This window comes from Paramormyrops kingsleyae, chromosome 9 (genome assembly GCF_048594095.1).
Source record: "Paramormyrops kingsleyae isolate MSU_618 chromosome 9, PKINGS_0.4, whole genome shotgun sequence".
Lineage (NCBI taxonomy): Eukaryota > Metazoa > Chordata > Actinopteri > Osteoglossiformes > Mormyridae > Paramormyrops > Paramormyrops kingsleyae.
In genome coordinates, this window is record NC_132805.1 from 30464532 (window position 1) to 30488954 (window position 24423).

At 42.0% G+C, this 24423-nt stretch overlaps 1 long non-coding RNA gene across 2 annotated transcripts in view; it reads left to right on the forward strand.

Annotated features, from left to right (window-relative positions):
- LOC111844152 (uncharacterized) overlaps positions 1–24423 on the forward strand; it is a 61058-nt gene that overhangs the window by 31884 nt on the left and 4751 nt on the right. The window contains exons 2-6 of one of the 2 annotated variants that reach the window (XR_002838321.1): positions 7921–7976; positions 9287–9346; positions 14575–14687; positions 20338–20382; positions 23239–23320. This is a non-coding gene — a long non-coding RNA (uncharacterized lncRNA). Of the gene's footprint in view, positions 1–7920; positions 7977–9286; positions 9347–14574; positions 14688–20337; positions 20383–23238; positions 23321–24423 lie in introns of those variants that run through there. The other variant, XR_002838322.2, reaches the window with a different exon arrangement.

Here is a 24423-nt window from a genome sequence, read left to right on the forward strand (position 1 = left end):
TTCTGGTAGGTCATGCGGTGAGTAGCTATACTACAACTGTGCTCCAGTTAGGCACAGATCATGTTTGGTCACTGATCACTGCTTAAGTCATTTAGATTTGGCTGTGACTAGATAGTGCGAATGCGTTCACATAAAATTTACATCTTTGAGCTGCTCAAATTTCGTCAGAATTATTTTATATGAACCCTTGCTTTTAACAGTGCAAAAAGCAATATAGAGATTCAAAATGGAACTAAATTTAACATGGCACTGGCATTTTAAACACGAAACTCCATTCTAGGTAGATATTAATAGCAAATTATTTAAAAACAGAAAAAATATAGACATAGTCGTTAGCTACAGTACATATTTCGCCATATCAGAGCTCTGGCTCTATGTACCATGGAACTGTTATTATTTTCAAATTTGTCCTATGAATATAGCAAATAATTGCACAGTGATATGAATAGTCAGTTACAGTAGTATGAAATATGCTTTACTGAGCGTCCACTGCTGAGCACGTATTAGCTGTGGAAAAATAAGAATGCCTTAAGGTACGTTATAATAGCCCAGGACTGAGTGGTTCACAAGTTCCAATGCTATTTGTTATATTAATGCCTCTTGCCTTCTTTGGTCACGAGCTACACTGGAATTTAGTCAAGTCCATTGGACAGTGACCTTTAATACAGCGAAGGATATACCTGTCGAAGTATGATAGTGGCTCAATCAGATTGTGTTTGATTGTACGGAATGTGGCGACGCACACAGAACCACAACCTCAGAGTCAGTGGCTTGAATCCTAGGAACTGCTTTAGTACCCTTGGGCAAGGTGGTTAACCTGAATAGGCCTCGGGCTAAATTGTCCTTTTGAATAAAAGTGTCACCTAAACAATTAGGCCATTTTTCAAACAATCGTCAATTACTAAAAAACGTTAGAAGATCGGGACGCTTTGAAATTGAACTCACAAAATCCACATAGCAACATGACAGTTTTCAGGACAATATCTACAGAGTCTTTTGGGAAATCATTTTTTTAAATACTTTGTTATCATATTACATGATAGTGACTAATAAAGTATACTTCTGTTGCTCAGGAACTCAGGAACAGCAATGGCCATGTGACCTTGCCCTTGTGGAGCTCCTGGTGTCCACAGTAAACACATGGTTGTTGCCCTTTGGCCGATTCGTTCCCTTACTGAATAGCAAATTAATGTTGCTCTGAATTAAATTATATTCGCATCGCCTTAAATCACGTTCAATTTCATTATGCTGACAGCTACGTTTGCTGGTTTATAGGCTTTGTGAGCTGGAAGTCGGAAGAGTGATTAGGTGGTAAAAGATGGCAACATTTTCCATAGGAAACTGTAATTGCTGTGCATCATTATCAAGTGAATTATAAAGGATAGTTTTAAGTGTGCACCTTTTCTTCTTAATTTAATTAAAAATACAGGATCTGTCTTCTGATGCGAGGCATTAGCCGATGACATGTGCCGAAAGATGGATGGTTCATGTCTCCGAATGAAAATTTAATCCCAAAGAGCAGTGAAGAATAATGAAGGATAATGAAGCACAAACAAATTGACGGCGTCCCCGATTGTCTGGCCTTTATTTATACCCTTGGAAATTTGATCTTAATTGTAAGAGGTAAAACATAGTATTGACCTTCGACATGGTATCCTTGATACATTTACTGTACAGAGATGTTTACAGAAAACAGCATTATTTAATTTCAGATGTCTAGTATTTAGCACATGTAATATTTTCTTTTGTTTCAAAATTTATTAACTATTTGCATGAAAAAATAAAACTTACATCAGGATTATATTTATAACCTGCTGTGGACATTTTGCATATCACTTTCATTCTTAAAGAAAAAGTCAAGAATTTTTTTTGAAAGTTTATAAATAAAAATGTTATTCCTGGAATGAATACACATGATTATTAAGTTATAACAAATCAATAATTGGTCATATCTGTAACTTATATAAAGCACATAAAGAAATTAACAATAATATTGCAGGACAATATAATATGATAACATACTTAGCTTGTTAACTCTTAAGCACATTATAAAAATATGCAACTGTTTTCCACAAAACACTTCTGACACTTGATGAATTTTCACAGGCTGTAAATGCTTTCAAGTTTAGACTTCCATAGTCAGATCTGGGATAACTTTCAAAATGCACACAAAGCCGTTATGCATTCTGCACAAATTAGACACCTGATTATTCTAGTGTGTCTTCAAGAAGTGCTGAATGTGTTCTGCTAACAGGAAGGTAGTGTACTGACGGCCAACCAAAAGCAGGGGAAAGCGGCCCTGTTATCCGTTCAGCAGCTTGCGGGTACAGTATACTGTACGTTAGGGAGGCAGCTACAGAACCAGCTTAAGCACGAAGTATCAATCGCAAGCTTCCGTCTTAATGAACAGTGACGGCTTCTGGGGATGCGGGATGTGGTGAGATGTCACTGATGCAGTTTTTAAAGCAACACTCAATTTATTTATTGCTTGGCTTGCTTTTCTAATGTGCTTAGTTATTACACTTTTAAGCTTTTAGCTTTCTCATAGTCTGGCTAAAATGGGACAGACCGTTCGACTCCATCCTAAAGGACGTCTAAAGTTCTTGGCTAAAGAAAACCATGGCGAGAGATAAAACTTAAAATGCTTTTGGCTGCATAATATGGACAGAGTGTTCTATTTAAAGGATAAGCTAATACGTATATATACAAAAGCAATTTCCTTTTTATCTAAGACTGTATATTTGTAATGCTAATTGTACTAGCCAAAACTAAGACCTTTCCTGTTCTCCTCATTAGCTGCGCTTTGGTCAGGGAAGAACTATGACAAATCATTATTTGCAAAGCCACTTAAAAACAAAATATTGATATTTATTTATTTTTCTGTAACACGTCCGCTGAGGTAATTATAGGAATACATGTTCGCTGTAAAGCATCTCGGAAGAAACTGTTCCCACCTTGGGTTCAGACCAGGGCAGAGACATCAACAAAGCAACAATTCAGCTGAAGGTGGCAGATTTTGTACTCGGGGTTGCGTTTCTTCACTTGCGGGACATCACATTCTAAAACGTGTCGTCTCCTGATTGACTTCATATTGTATACTTTATTCATTTAGCGGACGCTTTTATCTAAAGCCACATGCCTTTTTTGTGAAAGCTGGGCCAGTCCATCCCTGGTGCAATTGGGGGTTAAAGGCCAGTAGTGAAATTATTCTGGCAAAGTGGGATTTGAACCAGAGACCTTCCACACACTGCCACAGCGTCCTGCCCACTGGGCTGCACAAAAACCACTGGCCAAATCCAAGATGCCTCCTAAGTTGATATATGTTTGTTGGTCTTCTGGAAACAATTCAGGCACTGGAAGGTAAACGGCAAGCCCTCGATGGATCTGTGATGACAGAGGCAGAGGAACCTTGGTCGGAATGACAGGGGAGTTGAGGGGAAAAAGGAAAAACCCACCAATAAGTCGTCAACATTCTTGGCAGTTAGTGATGAAGCTTTCAGGTCAACGAGGGTTTTGCCATTAAAAAGGTAGCTATTATCTCACCGTGAGCAGGCATCATGAGGTGATTACACAGCCTCTGTAGATTTTACGTAAGTTGTTGGTTATGCTTTTTAACAAAACAATATAACATAATTGAAAAAAGGACAACTCACATGATTGGTCCAAGAAGGTCTTTATTATCTCCTGCAATGACTACATTTAAAAAGGTGGAGGTGTGTGGAGGAATTGCGGGGGGGGGGGGGGGGGCATTCTGACTCATACACTGACTGTAGATTGAGCTCTGGGGAGCAGAGTGATCCCTTTGATTTCAGGTATAAGCTGTGTGTATTTGCATAAGTCAGTGAGAACTGGCCCTTTAAGAGCCGATGCCGGTGTCCGGCTTTGGGGTCCCGCAGGAGTGTGCACAGGCAGGGGTCTCCGTCGTGGCACTGACTCCAGGAAGTAGCTTCCGCCAGCCCCACCTCCCAGGACAGTGCTAAATGTATGGTGGGAAGATTTTATACCTCCTCTGAAAATCCTCCCAATGATATTGTAATAACTTGGAAATTTCAGGTCAAGAAAGTATAGAAATCCAGACCAAGGTTTTGTTTCAACCAACCACTTGAATATAAAGAGTCATAACCACAGAGTACTCAACTGCTTGGTTGAAACAAAACCTTGGTCTGGATTTGTACTTTCTGGACCTGAAATTTCCACCTCTGCGTGCAACACATTGGTCAATGAGGATTTTTAGGCGTCATTGTCTGTTTTTCTTGCGGATAGCTATTCTAAATTTTGCATTGCTGTGCTTATTATGATCACATGCATATTTTAAATGTGATACTTCAAGATATAAATTAGTAAAAATGTATATTTAATTTATGTCTGCAATTCACTGGAAACCCATCCACTGTGTCCTGTCAGGCTCCAGTGCTGAAGAAGTAGATTCAGAAAATGGATGGATGATTAATTTACTCTGGTAGACGCATTAAATGTATATGGGTTAACATGTTCAATTATTTACCTGCAATCCTTGTTAATATACAGTAGTAAGAAAATGTATGTGAACCTTATGGTGTGAACCTGGTTTTCTGGATTAATTGGTTATAAAATGTCATCTGATCTTTATCTCAGTTACAATAATGAACAAACACGATTTGCTTTAACTGATAACCCACCAATTATTGTGTTGCTCTCATATGCATTGAATACATCATTCAAACAATCACAATGTAGGTTGGAAACAGAACTTAAACCCATGGATTTAATAACTGGTCAACCCTCCTTTGGCAGCAATAACCTCAAGCAAGTTCTCTACAGTGTCCTCAAATGAGTTATTTTAAACAGATCAATTAGTGAGTTAGGATGCTGTGCTTGTGAGTGAACGGTTGCTGGCTCAAATCCTGTGGTCAGCAAAGCAGTGTCACTGTTGGGCCTTTGAGCCAGACCCGTAATCCCCTGTTGTGGGGTCTGGTTGACCCCCCTTTCTCAGCTGTACGCTTTGTATAAATGTGTCAGCTTGATAAATGTAGCTACAGTTCGTCATTTTTCCGGGTGTTTTTATTGCGGTTCTGTGCCATTCACGTGTTCAGCTCTTTTCTTCCTGATCTGGTCAGTAGCCAGAATTTGTCTGCCGTCGACTGGCTTGGTGTGTCTAATTTTGCAGGAATCCCTGAGAAATGTCCTATTAATTGATAACGGCTAAGAAATAAACGGCGCACATTTCATATAATGAAATACCGCATTCCGATTTCGTCACGAACACTGACTGCAGCCGCGTGTCACAGTTAGGGTAATAAATTATGAATGATGTTTTATCAGTCACACTTTGTCATATACGCCATTTCCTTCGTCTCCATTTGTATTCCCCCCCACCCCAGCCCACAGGCCCGCGGCTGCCACCCCCAGCTTGATGTGACACTGAGCGCTGTAGTGATGTATATCCTTGCTGCAGTGCAACACAGCAACGTTGACGTGCAAAAACTCAGAATTGTCCATAACACAAGCTGAAGGGACAGAGTCTTTCTGAACATCGTATGGTGCCAAAAAGACCCTCAGAAGGGGGGGGGGGTTCCTTCTCAGGAAATGAACAATAATGCCCTGAAGAGTTTGGAATTTGGGAAAAGACCACCTGCAGTTTTTAATAATATAAGCAATAATCCATCCTTACACCCATTTTCTATAAACGCTTATCCAGTAGAGGACCACTGTGATCCTGGAGCCCGTCCCAGGCAACACGGGACATGGGGCCACCCCCCCCCCCGGTCAGGATGTCAGTCTGTCACAGGACACACTCTGGGCAATTCAGAGACAGCACTTCACGCTTTACTGCATGCTTTTGGACTGCCGCAGGAACCCATAGTAACAGAGTAATGGAGAATATGCAAATTTCACTCACAGGGGAGCAGGATTCGAACCCCAAACCTGGGGGCCACAGTGCTTCCCCCGAGCCACCGTGCTGCTCATAATATCATAATAGGAAAAGATAAAAGCTGCCACCCTCTACGGGATAAGTGGTGGGTGGGTGGATGGATGGATGGATGGATGGATGGATGGATGGATGGATGGATGGATGGATGGATGGATGGATGGATGGATGGATGGATGGATGGATGGATGGATGGATGGATGGATGGATGGATGGATGTAAGTAAGTAAGTAAGTAAGTAATTGAAATTACAGTTGCAAATTCAATACCAGATACTGGGTTCCATTTCAACCACTAAATATTCACCCTCATAAAGAACATCACGCTCTCCTTACCATGCATCCTTTGTGAAGAACATAAGAACATTACACTCACTATGTGTGTGTGTGTGTCTCTCTCTCTCTCTCTCTATATATATATATATATATATATACACATATATGTGTACAGTATATATATATATATACACACACACACATCATACTCTTCAGGATACATGAGAAATGACATTTTCTCTGCCCACAGGAGCAATATTTCAAATGTGGTGCCCCTGAAATATAAAGGTGGGGCATGAATGTTTACTGGGTTAAGAAGGAGGAGTCTAGGTTAGTACATCTGCTGTAAATTTGATTAAATGTGATGGTTTTGTACTGGGGCAGTGTTGAAAAAAGGGTTCTGTTATTTAAGAATACTTTCCCGTATGCTATTTCCTTTATGGATGGCCTTACACTGTTCTTTATATATATATTTAACTGCTGCTGGTTTTTTCTTATTTTTATTATTATTTTTTACCCCTGCTCTTGTTTTTACGTTTGTTCGGCACTTTACTGCACACTCAGGTATCATTTAAAAGAGCTTTTTAAATAATATTGACTGATTGAAAATTGATTTCTCAGAAGCGGCGTTTTCAGCACCGGGCTGAAATGTCGAGACAGTAAAGGCAGAGTTTCTTTTACATCCCAGGTGCCTGATGACAGAATCAGGACCGGAGGGAAACGACGGGACGGTATGAGTCGTCGCTGGCGTCAGCCGGTGCCACCAAGCGCCCCAGCGCGTCTGTAGTCGTACGACTGATGCGCGGCTGCGGGGTTTGCCACGGGGAGTCCCTGTTTCCGGCACCCGTCCGTGGCAGACTGCTCCTAGCCACTGAGACCGGTGACAATCCTGTAGCCTTATTACAGTATTTTCGGGTTTTTGTTTTTTTTTCCGGTCAAGAGACTGGCTGGAAACTCGTTCGCGTCTCATTACTCTGTTTGTCTGCCTGTTACTCCTAATTCCACCACTTACCACACCTTCCCCGACTGTCCCGCGTCGCCCCTGAAATTCCTGACGGGATCGCAGGCCCGGGCAGCCGCTTTCCGAGTGGCATCGGCGGAGATAATCGCCCCCATGAGGCGGCTACGGCATGCATGAGGACGATGCAAGGCCTCATTAGGACATTCTTATCATTCAGTGTGGCGAGGCAGCCTGCAAGCAGGAAAAGCCTCTGTACCTGTTTCGCGGAATGTGCCGGCTATTACAGAGTAAACATTAGGCCCCTGTGTTAATATATTTCTGTACCTTTCTCTCGCAGCGTGTAATGACGAGGTGACTTGGTGGTTTACAGGGAAGCACTGTGGCATCATACCTCTAGGGTTAGGGTTTCTCATCCCGTCTCTGTGCTGTGCATGCGTGTGTGTGTGTTTTTTTTTTTGTGATGTGTGTATTGTGTGAGTTTCCTCTGGGTATTGCAGTTGGATTAGCTTCTAGTGCTCCTAGTGTGTGTATGTATGACATTGTGGGGACCTAATGTTGCAACAGTGTAATAAAAACCTGTTAGTTTGACCTTGTGGAGACATTTTTCCGGGGGGAAACTCAATTTTACAAAAAAATAAAAACATCACAAGTCACATATTTTGTTTGGTTAGGGCTGGGTAGGGGTTAAGGTCGGCATGTTGGGATTAGAGTTTTATCCATAGAAATGAAGGGAGAGTCACCACAAAGATATAATGACAAACCTGTGTGTTTTACAGGATGGATGGATGGATGGATGGATGGATATTATGCCTCAGAGCCAAGATTTCATGAGGTAATGTATTATGAGTGGCCCCCAGTCAATTACTTGATTTATCACTCTGTGATTCAGTACATACTCAGAAACACAAGCCCTTTGAAGACCATTAATAGCCACAATCCCTGGGTAATTATATAAACTGAAGACTAGAGATGTAACGATACACTCAACTCACGATTCGATACGATGCACGATTCTGAGTTCACGATACGATTTTCTCATGATTTTTTAACAGAATGAGCTGCAGACAAATTTATTCAAAATATTCCTTTATTTATCTTTCTAAACTGGGCAGAACGTGTCCTCTTCTTAACAGTGCAACTGAAATTGAATAAAATACTGTTTAAAAAAAATCTGAAATCAAAATAAAAAAAATCTTCAAATAAGCGGTAATTAACTGCACTTTCATAATGCTTTTATATTGCATTCATAAAACGTTCAGTACACCTTCATAATGTATTCATTAAGTATTCAGAAATCATTCATAAACATCATGCATGTATACCTTTACATCCTAACATCCCTTAATAACAGTAAAATACATTAATAACAATCATTATATAATAACAAACACTATAATTGTATAATCATGTAATGTTTGTTATTAATGCATATTAAAGCTGTTAAGGGATGTTAGGATGTTAAAGTGTACTTGCAAGCTGCTTATGAATGTTCTATGAATGCATTATGAAGGTCCACTGAATGTTCTATAAATGCATAATGAATGAATTATGAAGGTGCACTTAATATAAAGTGTTACCAAATAAACTAAGGCTTGATTGTGCAGCTATTTAGCGTGGTTTGCCCTTTTAATAATCTTCACTCTGGCGGTGGTGAATTGAGCTCACTGTGTTACCGGTGGACATGCTATAGCATTTTCGTTGTGTATTTGTGTATGTTATCATATCTTTTACAATGTTTGTAAGCAGTTTTTGTCTTTGCTTTTCTCGCCGTTTTCGTTTGTGATTACCGGAAAGCTATAACGCTGCCACACTGCTGATTTAAGATCGGGGGGTGTGTCCTCAATTTCAAATTCGATCGCCATCTCGCTTTCGGTCAAAACCAAAAACTAACGTACGACGTCGACGTGAATACGCAGTGACATCTGACGTCGAACTAACGTCGTGAAATCAAATGTAATATTACACCAGTTTTTTCTGTTAAAGTACCGTGAAGTACTCCTAAAGTAACGATTCATTTTCCCACATCAGCCAGTTTAAATCATTATACATTTACATCGATTTTTAACCGATTCGCGATTCATTGATACATGCCTACTGAAGTTTCCATTCCTACATGTCCCACCAGTCCGCTTCTTTTCTCAGGTTGCAGGTCACCAGACCCACACTGACAAAGTTCCCGCTGTAGCTGACGGACACGCAGAGGTTGGTCCTCGATTCTCCTCATTCTCTGCCTCTTTGGGGTGACCAAGTGTAAAGCTGTCTACCTTGTTGCAGAGCTTCTTATTGAAGATCCGGAGATGCCCTTTGGGTAAATCCCTAATGCCAATGTGGGGGGAAAAATGTTTTAATCAATTGTTAAGTTGCTACAGGATGGAATTCCAGGCATCTCTACCAAACATTGAGTTTTCAGTATTTCAATATCCTGAGGGTTCTAGTCTAGACTCAAGCATATGTTGTCTTAGGCAAGTATATTTAATTATATTTCAATGTATACTGAGTTGCTTGGAGCACTGATTTATCTGAAGAAATTTTCAAAGCTTGCGCTTTTCTCATTTGCATTTTTTGTATCAGTAGTTTTGGTGAAGCACCTATCCAGATGCTTGGAAGCAAAGTTTCTTCTTTAAACCCATGGTCTGTTGGTCACAAGGCTTATCCAACACCAGATCTTTTGCGATGTGTTGGTATTAGTTGACGTTAAGTTGACTGGAGTTCCTTGACACTGTCATAATGTCGTGTGGAGGTTTCCTCTAGCAATCCGGAAACATACAGTCAGGCTAATTGGCTTGTATAGGGGTGGTGTGTGGCTCAGTGGATCAGGACACACTGTCTGTGATCAGATGGTCATTGGGTCAAATACCGTGGTTGTCAAAGTGAAGTCACCATGGACCCTTAATCCCAGTTGATCCAGGGACTGACTGACCCTTCTTTCCCAGTTGTATGTTGCTTTGGATAAAGCTGTCTGCTAAATAGGTAAAATGTAATTATAAACTGGCCATAGGGTATGATTGGGTGAATTTGAGCACCATGGACTGCCACCCTCTCTACCATGCTCTCCAGCCCTGTGCTTCCTCTGATAGGCTCCGCCCCCCCATAAACTTGACCAGGATAACCATTTGGCAAATGGATGTGTCTGTATACATATCTAACTTTTAATAGCTATGCATGATAATATATAACATAAAATTCATACACAAACAGAACTTAGTCCTTGTCATCATATTAGGCAAGAGCAGTATCACTAGGGACCTTATCAACATCATTTATATTTTCAATACCATCTACTCTGGACATTAAATATTTATCCTAGCCTTGTGTTTCCCTGTTCAAACCACAGCATGTAATGTACGGAAACAGCATATTAATAGGGGAAGGATCATCTCACAGATATTTAATAAAATCACAGAATGTCGGTGAGGATATGCTGCTTGCACTGTACTCATGTGGGCTGGTGAGCAGACAAGTTTACATCCCGTAAGTGAGGTAATTATGGTTTTCCAGTTCCCCCCTCCAGTATGCATGCACCGCCCCCCCACTGCCTTCCGTTCTAATGGTTCCGTATAAAGAAGGTACTGTTTTTAACTAAGAACCGCGGTAAACCTGGAAATACATTTACAACTCTGTCTAGGATATCCAGACATCAGACTTATAAGCACTTAGCCCATTGTGAAACGAGAATTGGTGGATCAGCTTTCCTTTGGGACAATGGTTGTTCTTATAAGAAATTATAAGATAATGTTACTTAAATAGTTTTATACAATAATTATGTACAAGATTTGTTATTACCTTTTATTTTTGTAAGCATTTATTTGGATCTGACCAACCCACAATATCATTTCTGCTATACAATAACAATGATCCTACTCCTACTAATAATAATAGCATTGTTGTTGTGTTTTATTGTAACATTTATTATTAATTATCAAATATTATTGTTATTTATTATTATAGATTGGAGCATGGTTAGTTAAATATAAGCTATATGTAATATAATCAGTTGTAATATAACTCCATGCAGGTGGAATTTGCATAATTAAAAATAAGTCACACGTTTGCCTGTCCTCTTTCTGCAGTTTGGAAATGCATGAAGCAGCAGTGTGATTGTGGAGTTTTCTTTGTAGCTTTATGTCAATATGTGCCGACAAAACAGCTCGGAAAAAGTGTGAGGAGAAGCAGTGGGGGGTGCAGGGTTCCGCGTGGTATCTGGTGTGACAGAAGCCAAAATCACAGGAGCTCCTGCAGACGCGCGGCCCATGGGATCACGCCCTGGGGATTATATATTTATTTGTTCGTTTGTTTGCTCATTTGGCTGATTTTGAGGGCCTGTGGTAGATAGTTAGCTTTGTCCTTGGTCTCCTCAAGCCGAAAGGTGACAGGTCGTGTTCGGTGCCGTTCGGTAGGACGTCGCTCCCAGCCAGGAAGAAGCCGAATCGGGGCTCAGCGCGTCTCCGCGGAAGCAGACGTGACAGCGAGCGATCGGGCGTGATGAGGCGCCGAGCTTGGCTACAGTGCTGAAATAACGAGACGGGCGGGGGGGCGGCTTCACACTGGCAAGGAACGGAACGGAAAGAAACATCTGTGCGAAGCAGCAGTAGACTTCACGTCGTTGGATGTTGAGTCTCAGGTCGTGGGAGTAGGACAGTGATGTACCGCAGTACGTTACCTGTCAGGAGACCCAAACTGTGCCAAGAACACACGGCCTACGCCATCACAGCACAGTTAGGACCCCGCAGGCCAGGTGCTGCATGGTCCAGGTGTTTATGTTTATTCATCAGAGATGCACAAACTGACAGCTGCATCGGACCATGTTACATTGCTCCCAGCTGGACTGTCGAACCAGTAAACAGGGCAGGTGGGGGGGCGTGGCCTAACGATCTTGCTTAGATTAATGATCAGAATTGACCTGTGGGTGTGATCTAGTAACAAGATTAGGTCAAGAGGATCGGCCCGATGATAAACATAGGCACAAAACAGCAACCTGAAGAGCATTTTTGTGCATCATCTGGCTCTTCGTATTAAACCTAAGATTCAGACTGAGGCACTTGTTAATTTATGCCACAATACACTTTCACTAAAACTATCATTAGATCCAGATTCCTTAGCAATTCCAACTTCATCATCTCTGTGCAAAGTGACTGTGGAAGGTTACTGATCTCTCTTGCTTTCGTTAGACATAACTCCCAGTAACAAGGTCCTGAAACAGAGCAGCAACTGACACTTACGGACCGGATCCAACTGCTTTAACAGGACTGATGTTTTCAGTGCGACCTAATGGCACGACCAGTCGTCAGAAGCTATGGGGGTAGCTATTGTACTCATTAAAAAAAAAAGTAGAGCTGAGAGGACTGAGAATGGACAATTTCAGGGCAAGTTTAACACACAGGAAGCACAAAATCGTACTGCATTTCAGGACCAAGTAATGACAAATGAGCCACCCATCCATCTAGCCATCAAGCCTGGAATCTACTCCAGGGAGCACGAGACACCACGGACAAGATGCCAGTCCATCACGGGTCTGCCACGTATACAGATGCATTATGGGTAATTTACAGACACCGATCCAGCAACCGTCTTTGGATTGTGGGAGGTGACTTGTAGGGACACCGGGAAAATATGCACCTCTGGATGTGTGGGGGTCACCCTGTGCCCCAGTGAGGAGCTATTTTGGAGCTCATCACATCACAGGCTAGTACAGTGCATTAAAAACAATGCTTTTTTTTTTAAAAGATGCCCTCTTTATTTTTGCCAAAGGACATCAGACCGATGAGGAAATTAAATGAGAGGATTTGAAATTAACTGAATTTTAAAAAGCAACAAAATGCAAAGCTGGTAAATTAGGCTGGAATATTGGCCACAGCTCTGATAGTGGGCCCACGCACGATATTCAGCCTTCTTTTAATCTTGACTGAAGGATGAAAGGGTGCTGCTTGGAAAATAATCATCTCCTCATGTAAGGCCAAACAACCTTTTGAAGTTCCCCTGTATGAAAGACAGTCTGTTTTGAAGGAGGAGTATAAGTGTGGAAAGTTTGAGGAAAACATCCAATTAATCAGAGATTGAGCCTAAATATAACTAACAAATGTGTTAATGGAACTTTCATTTGTCTCCCTTTATCCACCCGTCAGGAATTCGTGTTTAACAAATGCAGTGCATTTGATGTTTCTAGTTTAAGCAGATTTTGCAGTTTATTTTCATCTCGACTAAACTAATTATGATCCAAAGAAAATGAGGAGCGAAGGCACTATGAATTATCACTGAGGCTTTGTGGCACAATGTATCACTTCACGTTAGATTAAACTTAACCAGATCAAAGCTAAATTTTACACTAATCAATCTGAACAGTGTCATTGTTACAACAAACATTCGACCACGTTCTGCCTGAATGCCTCATGCTCTGATGCGAAGGAATGATAGAAATTAAGAGAATTACAAAAAGATGGTGGTGATGGACAGAGGTGGACAGAGAGCTTCTTGATCCCGCCAAAACCAGAAGCTCGTATTCTACTAACAAAAATCTGTGGGTGAATCTCAATATGCGCACTTGTCCGTACCTGTGATTTCCTGTACTTGTCTTATGTCATCTTCCATTGGCAGTTCCAAAACTAAAAACAAGTACAGGGGACGCTTAAAAATCCCCAAATGTTGGTCTTGCTTTACCACAAATATCAAGGATACATCAGTTGCATCCTCGCTGAACAAAACCAATCCTATGATTCATTGTGCCCCGCGTTCGTTCTTGGAAGGCAAGTTAGCAAGACCGGTCTTGCCAAGACCACAAATATGGTCATTGCGTTCTTGGTATTGAGATTTACCCCTGTGCCTTGTAAAGGAAATCATGTTTGCACCAGAATAATTAATATTTATTTATATTATTATATTTATATATAATATGTTTGCATAATTGTAATTTAAAAGGGGTTGTTAAAGTTATTACCTTTAAAATTCAACTTGTGTGCCTTGCAAAGGCCCCCTCTGCTTCCTTACTTGGTAGCGCTGATATTAAACTTGTAGCAGGGTGAGTTTTTTACTGCCCCCACCCAGTCTACACATGAACAAACACACACTTGCAAACACACTTAATCAAGGCGGTTCAGATAATTGCAATGAACGTCCCCTGCAGGGCACACATATACCCAGGAATAATGTACACTAAGCTGAAAGTATTGCTCGTCGCATTGGTCAATGTCAGGAACTGCGGGTAGTGAATTATAAACTGCGCGCCATCGTAGATCCTGCTGCGTCTTCACTGTAGCGTAACGGCCCCCGACGAGCAGCAGTGCAGCGGCTGTATCCGTTTACCCCACTAGAGCTGCACGGTAAACACAGTCTACACATTTACAGACGATCGCTTACTTATGCAGAACGCAGTGCCAGTGTAACCTGGATGAATCTTTCACGCATGGAGAATGAGGATTCTGGCCATTCTGTTTCAGAAGAGCAGTGCCACGCACTGGCTTGACGTCCGTAAAGGCGGGCTGAGATGGTCCCTGGCGGTGTGAGCTGTGGGTTTCGGCGTGGCGTACGGTGTGGAGGGCCAGCGTAATGGGTCAGTGTTCACGATGCCCGTTAGCATGTTTTTGGAATGTGTATATTCACACATAAGTACTTTTCATGTTTATTTTGATTTATGCAGTATGAATAAACATATGCCCTGGAGCCTATCCCAGACATTTTAAGGTGCAAGACTGAGGTACTCCAGTCAGTCAATCACAGTGTATACACACACACACACACACACACACACTATGGGCAATTTAGACAGGTCATCTAACTGCATGTATTTGGGCTGCGGATGGAAAATCTCGGAGAGTATGGAAGTTCCAAAAACAGAGGGTGGGGGGCAAGATTTGAACTCCCAGACCCTGAGGGTGTGCAGTGACAGATACTGATTGCAAGACCTGAATTTCATTGCAGGCATAGAAAAAAAAGATATTAAAAACAAACTGAAAAGTCATTGTGTTCCCTGGTTTAAACAAAAGAAATAAAAATCGATAAGCAGAATGTCAAACACATTGTAAGACTGGGATGTAGTGACCAATGAAACAGCCCCCAATTGCATACTGAAGCATTTTAGCTAATAGATTTAATTTGATTCCCTGTATTGTGTCATGATGTCTTGAGCATACAGACAATACTCCAACCGCTATCACTGTAGTGGAAATAAGCTTGAATCCAACATATTGAAATATTGAATATTCTCCTTTATACCCAACAGGGATTAAAATATTGATATTATAATCCAGAAGTTTCAGTCACTCTTTTATGTTCTAGTGTCACATTAATCAATAAAACATTAGTTTAAACATATAATCACCTTAATTTTAAGTCAGAACCATCAGCCCTTAAGAGAGATCTATAAAAAGAGGATGGCAGACAATGGAAATTTAGAAGAGCTTTAGAGAGGAAGGAAACTGGCGCTTAATTAGCATTCAGCTAAGAGCTGTGTGTCGTTTTTAATTTATTTCTTACAGCGACTATCTTGGCCTCTTAGTCTCTCCCATTCAACAATGTGACGCATTCCTGTTGATCAGGCAAAAAAAAAAATCTGGAGGTGTTTTACACTGTTATTACAAGACCGTGCCTCGTTAATACAACACAACAATGAGATAATAACGAGAGCTCGTTTATAATAATGACAAAATTACCTTGTCATTATGCAGTTCCCGGCTTGTACAGGTGGCAGCAGGATGTCTCCTCAGTGCGCTAGTTTAGTGGGGAAACCAAAACGAAATAGCTTCTGTTTCTATAAGTAGGCTCCCGCTAGTGCGCATTTTTATATAACCAACCGTTTAATTGTTATTTCTGCATGAACATGTCGCAGATGTAGGATGCTGATTCCTGGCAATTAAATTACCAGCTTAATGTAAGGAGTTTTGCATGTAACGAGTAACTGATGGCGTAGTTGTGGAAATGCCGTCGACGACATGGTGAGAATTAGCATTAGCCTGCTGAGCTTTGGCCAAGTAGCCGACGTCTTAATAAAATTCAATCATTGAAAGTGTTCGGCCCAGCCAACAATTTCCAGTATAGTAAAGTATCATTTATCTTTTTCCTCCCACAAACTAGTTTTCCAACTTGGGACATCGATGAGTAGGGGCGCCGTAAAGGTAGCGGGGGCAGTTTGGATGATTCCAAGGTTCCCTGAGTGACAGGAGCTGTAAAAAATCTGGAATGTAATATGCTTCATGGGGCCCAAAATCCCTAATGACACCCCTGTTGATGAGGCTTAGATAACAGATGAAGCTTTTGAGAAAACAGCATATTTTTTTTTTTTTTACCATGATGTCATTTGAACTGTTTCCTGCACTTGACGTGTTCTGCTGAAATGCCTATAAACTTAGTCGCTATTGTTTTGTTTTGTTTTTTTATCAAAAGCCATAATGAGCTCTGAGACGTAAGCAAATTTACATGATATTAATTTAGCTGGCACTTGTATCTAGACTGACGTACGCAAACTGCCAAAGTGACAGATACATAACAGCGAGTACACAAACGGGCGAGGAATGCATCGCCATCGCTAATCACCCTCCAGCATCACGCAGCAGAGTGAGTCTGTTACTCTTTAGAACATTTCACTCCATCTGCAATTTGCAGATCTTCAGGAACATTTTTTTTAAGTAAATAATATTTAATTTAATTTAATTCAGTGTATCATGCTACACACCTATTTATTACTATTCCTTGTCTTTTAATGTGGAGATTAAAGAATAAATGGTTGTATATCCCAGGAAGTTTAGGGCATCCTGGATGGTGCCAGTCCATCAAAGGGCAGGGGGCACCCTGGATGGGATGCCAGTCCATCAAAGGGCAGGGAGCACCCTGGATGGGATGCCAGTCCATCAAAGGGCAGGGGGCACCCTGGATGGTGCCAGTCCATCAAAGGGCAGGGGGCACCCTGGATGGGATGCCAGTCCATCACGGGGCGCGGGGCACCCTGGATGGGATGCCAGTCCATCAAAGGGCAGGGGGCACCCTGGATGGGATGCCAGTCCATCACGGGGCGCGGGGCACCCTGGATGGGATGCCAGTCCATCACAGGGCGCGGGGCACCCTGGATGGGGTGCCAGTCCATCAAAGGGCAGGGGGTACCCTGGATGGGATGCCAGTCCATCACGGGGCGCGGGGCACCCTGGATGGGATGCCAGTCCATCAAAGGGCAGGGGGCACCCTGGATGGGATGCCAGTCCATCACGGGGCGCGGGGCACCCTGGATGGGATGCCAGTCCATCACGGGGCGCGGGGCACCCTGGATGGGGTGCCAGTCCATCAAAGGGCAGGGGGCACCCTGGATGGGATGCCAGTCCATCAAAGGGCAGGGGGCACCCTGGATGGGATGCCAGTCCATCAAAGGGCAGGGGGCACCCTGGATGGGGTGCCAGTCCATCACGGGGCGCGGGGCACCCTGGATGGGATGCCAGTCCATCAAAGGGCAGGGGGCACCCTGGATGGGGTGCCAGTCCATCACGGGGCGCGGGGCACCCTGGATGGGATGCCAGTCCATCAAAGGGCAGGGGGCACCCTGGATGGGATGCCAGTCCATCACGGGGCGCGGGGCACGGGTGCCGGTTTGTGGTAGGGCAGGGACACACAGTGGGCAGTTTGAGGACTCTATGACTGCTGTAACGATAAGCTTTTGGGGGAAACTTGCATGAAGACTGGGAGGCAATACAAATTTCACACATAAAAATGGAGGGCAGGATTTAAGCCCCCTAAACCTCGAGGTGCAAGGCTACCTTACTCCCTACCCACTGAGTCACTGTACTACCGCAGTTGTCATGAAGAAGTCAATTTAGCAATAAGTTAGATCTAAATGCCTCTGAAATGTTTGCTTCACACAAGCTACAGGTTAATAATTTTCTTTTATATGTATGCACCCATAATATCTATAAAAAAAAATGCATCGGCAAGAAATTGGATTACATTTTTTAAGTAAATTCATTCAGCAAGTTAATGACAAACAGAATATCTTTAAATGCACACCATCCCCAATCCATTGTGACTTTCACCCCAAGTGAAGGCTTTCTGTTTACCAGAAATAATGGAACGGAAGGAAAAGTTGTAGAAGGTTTGCCTTTTTACAAGGTCATTTGAAGGAGAACAATTTTTTTTTGCCTACAAGCGCTTTTCACTCTGCCAGGGTGATACCAGGTCTCCAAGGAACAAAATTACCGCCACAGTTTTAGAGACAGAGGAAATTAATGCGCCGCAGCTGAGCTACAATCTCTTTTGCGGCCGTTTCGTCTCTTAGCATCCATGCATGCGCACAAATAAGCGATAATTGACATTCTGATGGAATTACACCAAGAGCTATAAACAAGAATGGTGACTGGCAGGGGCTGCAGCCACAAATCCTGATTGCTTTGTTATGCTGGAAAAAAAAAGGGCTATGGAAATTTTGCTCGTTAAATATTTATAACCCACCAAAGCAGTAGATTATAAACATTTCCAGTTATTTCTACCTGTCACGATGTATAAATAAGCATCTAAACCAGGGACCACTATGGAAAAAAAAAAACACACACAAAGTTCTTCCTGATTTAAATCGTAAGTAAGCTTCAGGGAGAGCTACATATGCTAGCTGCCAAATTCATAAAAACGTAATTGACTGTCAGGAAGGAGAGGGATATGTGTGGGCATGGCTCCAGAACCCTCTAAATCAATATTAATTATGTTTAAATCCATTGTATACTGTTGCATGTGAACACAAACGCAAACTTATGTGCATAGACAGCCCGATATGATTGACAGTGCAATTAATTCTGCATTTAAAATAAACATTGCACTACGCTAATGGGCATTAGCGATAATTGGTGGTGATCGTTAACAGTACTGCACCAAGTCGTAAATAGGGATAGCCGTGCCGTGTTAGCATTTATGTGACAAGTCAGACCCGGCCTTTTGGGATGGAGTGATGACAAGGAGATGGAAGAAACAAAGATGCCTTAATCGTTAAAAGAGGGCCCGAGACATGGAAGACGCGGTGCAGTTAGGCGTAGCACTGCCGAGAAGTTCTGCCGCTGGTCTCCTTTTCACGAAATATGCTGCCTGGTTTCGCAGACCGTGCTGGCAGAGTGGTGGTTTTAATTTTAGCGGCGTGTTTTTATGGCAGAGTTAACTAAAAACATCACATTAATAATGTAAACCGGTCTGGTATGGAAGTAGCTATGATTCAGGTGTGGCCTGAATTTCTGTAAATCCTGTAATCTAATTGTGTAATTCTGTAAACTAAGGACCTAACTGGGGAATGAAGACTGAACAGAACGAGTTTATTTATCTGTTCATCTTTCTGCGGATTGTTACATAGCTAATTATGTTACACAGGGCAGGTATGGTTTGTTGCCTGTTCTCTGAATAGAGTAGTTAATTCATTTAGAAGGCTCTGTCTTGTCCCTCAGTCTAAGACAGTGGTTATACACCCTGCCATCGATAAATCAGTCCTACAGGGCACTTCTGCATGCGGTCGTGGTAAGACAAGAGCTGGAAGATTAATGGCCTCAGCTCTCCAACACCATTCAGCGCCAGCTGGTCCAGTTGGCACACTCAGTGGCACACCAAGAGTTAAATGCCATCTGCGCTCCCCTGCGTTATGCGCATACGCCCGTTAAACCAAGGTGAACTGCCAGACAATAAACACCGTGGGCACTTGTGACCTTGGTCATGTGGGGTCCCACCGTGATATCCCACAATCCCCCTGTAACCAGTTTCACGCACCCCTGCCTCAATTCATTTGCATTTCCTTGTCAGAAATAGTAGCTCTCGTTCAAATCCATATCTCTCTAAAGAAAGGCTAGTTTGTCATTTTTAAGCAATGTGAATCCCAGTCAATCAATGCATAAAATTGTTTTTACACTACCTACGATGGGCTGCCCGTAAAGTGGATGAACATTTGGAGGATCGATGGAGGGCTGTATGGATGGAAATTTGACTAAATAAGGCTAAAATTCTCACTTTCCTTGTGTAATGTGTAATATAACACATCTAATACTCCATTAAGCTCAGTTATGGATACAAAGCACTTTTCCCTCTGTCTCCATCGGTCCTGACTTTGCCTCGCCGAGCTGCGTTTCCTCCATTCACAAGTCCCAGATGCCCCAAGCTCTTTAAGCAAAGTACCATATGCCCTCCATGCTGATTTAGGCATTATGGAGTTAACGTTTTTAGCAATGCAGTGGGAGTAATATTCATTATTCTTCAAGGTCTGGAGAAAAGTAACAGCTGACCGCTGCCAAACAGATGTCAAGGTAACAATCCGCTCTTTTAGGCTTGTTTTATTGATGGCACGTCTGGTTTAAATATTTTTCCCACAATATTTTGATAGGTACTTCCTTGATAGATGTAATATCTCTAATTTATGGGCCTTGGATGTTTTTTTTTTTTGTATGTAATATTCTCCTTCTTCTGTGGTGTCTTTGTTTGGAAATTAGGGAGGAAAAAATGGGTCTTTCTCTTCTCGTTTGTTACCTGAATGTCGCCCCTAACAGACTGACCTGAATGCATACTGCATTCCTTAGTTTACTGTCTCCAGTCACAGACATAATCTGTTTGCAAATTGATGTGCAAGCTCCACAAGATGCCAAAATAGTTGGGGAAAATGCTGTAGGTATTTTAATATTCCCAGACTTCATTTTTGTCATCTTTGTCATCCGACTGTCATCTATGATTGTAGAGCCAAATTATATTTAATTGCAAAAGGAAGGAAATATACTTTTGAAATGACAGATTCAATGGGTGCCTTAGCTCCCCGTAACAGGTACTGCATTTCTGTAGCAGTACTTTGTGGTTTATGTGCCGTTGACTTTTTTTTGGAAGTATGGCTCAATTTGCATATACTAAGCAAACAGGCTTCAAGGTCTGGCTGAGTTTTCTCTAGACAAATCTCTTCATGCCGGGTTTTTGCGGGGAGAACGGTGGGCGAAAGATCTAACGAGCTGCCACAGTGGTCCAGTCAGTGCAATCCAGCCAAAAGCCCAGCCTCTGTGAGGATATTACAAAGAGGTTTGCCTGAAGCTCACTTTTTAATGTGCCACCAATTTAATGCTTCCTCCAAAACCTGACATTTATTCAGTGTTCTGAATGCTTAGCTATGAAATTCCTCTGGGAGTGAGATTGTTGACAGCATCATGTTTCTTTATTGGATAAAATCAGTATATACTACGCCTTTATACAGGTGAACTCCAAAGAACCGTTTTTTCATTTTATTTTTTATTTTCTGCAAAATACTCCGGCATTGATGAAATGCATGTTTTAGCACATCAGCTGGGGAATTATATAGTTTTGCTAACAAATTTTAAAATCGTTCAATAGAAGATGATAGTAAGACACTTAGAGAAATGAGCATTACCGTTTTAACCATAATGAAAAATCCTGTTAAAGCAGATCTGTTAAATAGCCGGCTGTGTCTCAGCGTAACGTTAACTGTGGAATGTGTTGGACGGCCATTCTGAGCGGCCTAGTACGGTGCTCAAATGGCTACATTAAAACATATCATCTTTAACAACAGCAATAATGATATAGTCCAGTAATTCACCTTACCGACTTTATGCAAATGGAAGTGGCCCATTTTATGGTTACATTTCTTCAACCCCTCACTTGCAGAATTACCCATAACTTCTGTTTAATCCTCATTAATGATGAATAATGATTTAAAAAAAAGAGGGACAAACAGGATAGGGGTAAGTAATGATGGTGGATACTGAATTTTAAAGTGCAATTATGAAAGGAAGATGCATCGCTATTGGGCCGGGAGATGTGGGCTGGGAGATGTGGGCTGGGAGATGTGGGCCGGGAGATGTGGTGTTAGCATACCTCCTGATGTTGGCTGTGGAGTCATAGGTGGGGAAACGGGGCACAACTTCTGGTAGAAATTTGCGGTCTTTGGGTCCAGTAATGATACTTCCTTCATCCCTGTTGGGGGGTGGGGGGGGTGGCATCGTTTTGTCTCATCTTGCAGGTGAGAGCAAGTTTGGGGGTCACAGAGAACAGGGTCAGCCAGTAGCTGTGGAGCAATTTGGGGTTCAGTCAATTGCCTGGGATTCAAACCAACATCCTATCTTGCTGATCCACATATGGCCCCCCAAAATCGATGGTTAAAGTTATTCTCTGGTCCTCTTTTCCTAACCCGACACTTAGCAATAGCAAGAGTAAAAAGTAACATCAGTCTTTAAAAAGCTGCCATTGACTGTGACTGCAGCAGAAGTGCTCTGGTTCATCTCAGTGTCCATATAGGCCGTGGTCAATTACCTCAGCAAGCCCAGCGGCCAATCACTGCTTGAGGGCGGGGCACAATTACCCCGCTTAGTTAACCGCGACTGGAACATGATAAATGTTGCTGATACTCAGTATTCGATATTGTGTATCTTTAGCATCAGAAAATACGATCAATTTTAAAAGACATTTCAATCCACCTTATTCCCAATATGTGCTTATTTGTCTGCTATGCATATATTTATATCATATGTTTAGTGGAAATAACATGAACAGGAGGAGGACACGCGGGATACTGGGAGAAAAACTGGGGCCAGCTATTCAATTTTCAGGCAGACCCAAATTCCACAGAGACGCCGGCAGTTCTAACGATGTCCTGTCCATGGGCTGTCTGTGCCGCTTCTGACGTACAGTAGATTTCGAGGGAATTATTCAGTGCTGGGACAATACAGGTGGCAGGACATTCATTTTATGAACATTACACAGATAAACCTGTGGGGAACTAGCCCAGATCCGGGGGGTGGGGGGCACTTAGTATGTAGCAGTCAGTGACAAGACAAACAGAGTTATCGTTCTGTACGCATCGTGGACGTGGATTTACAGTGAACATTTTTCTTCCATGTTTTAATTAATACAGTGAATTACGAGACCTATCTCATATATTTATTATGAGAAATGTGTCATCAAGCACAACCCCATGGTGCCAAAGGATAATTAGGAGATTACATTGTTCCTTGACGTGCCATTTTTTTTTTCCTCCCAATAGCACTGATACCGGTTTAGATTAGTCTGGGGCAATGAACAGTCTCTCTGTGTAAGCTATCGGTGTATATTTGTGACAAAACAGCATGAGTATCTTCTAGAAAATGGATTTTGTTTTTTTTCTTTTTCAGCTTTATTCGTTGAGGGATTCCTCGTTGCTCAAGAGGGGAGGGATTGTACATCAATGCAAGGCTAACAAATGTAATAAAGGAGCAGATTAATGACCGGTCTGTTTTGTGCGGTGTTAGGAAAGCAGTCTGCATACTTTTTTTCCAATTTACAGGAAATGCAAGCAATAATAATGTTAACTCTCCATGAAGTAGTCTATTAATCAGCCGAAGGTATCTCATTGCTTTGGAGTATGTTTATTTATTTGGCGAACACAACATCAATCCCTTCACATTAAAGGTCACAGGTTCAGCAGATACGTAATGAGACAGTGATACATACCTCCAGGAAGGATCACTGGGAGAATGGCTTTTAGCGATTCCTGCACTAATTTCATTTCCATAACACCACATTTTAAGCTGTGCGTAAAATAATTTTCAGTAGGTGTCGCATTTCAGGACAAGTAGTGCTGTTTAAATTAAGGGTCACTAATACGTATTCGCATTTTTAAATAGGCTCTCAGTTTCACAGAACTGTGGCCACAGCTCTATGTTTATTGTGCTTTTGGTGAAGTTCAGACTAAATTGTTTAATGTTAATCACTGACTTGACTGGGTGAATGGTAGCATGTGCTACGAGGCTGAAGAAATATGGACCATTTTCCAGCTGACTTTGGTGGGGGGGGGGGGGGGGGAGAGAGAGTGTGAATTGACCAGCTGTCTGAATTTTAGGAGGCCAGACAGATGCCAGCAATAGGGCCCAAGTAAGTATACTTGTGTATAAATATGACAATATTGCGGCAAATTCCTGCCAAGCATGCAATGGAAACTGTCGACTGATGGGATGAGATTCAGTCAAGGCACACTAGGTCTGTTACACAAAGGGATTCCACAGATTTCAATACCAGCAATGCAACCATGTAATATGTTATAACCAGGCCAATGGCTTAAAATATATGGCGTCAGAAGAAAGATTGCCAAATAAATAAGGACAATTAAAACGTAATGAAAATGCAGTGGCTGCCTTAGTTCACTTTTTCAAGATCCACGTTGAACTATGAATCAGGGCTAAAATGAATACAGGTATGTTCAAAATATGCAGGCTGCAGTGAAGCGACCAGGTTGAAAAGTAGCATCATGCTGCGGAGTATTAAATACTCAAAGTGAGGAAGGTACTTAGCTTTAGCTTACAGTGAAGTGCTGTATGCAG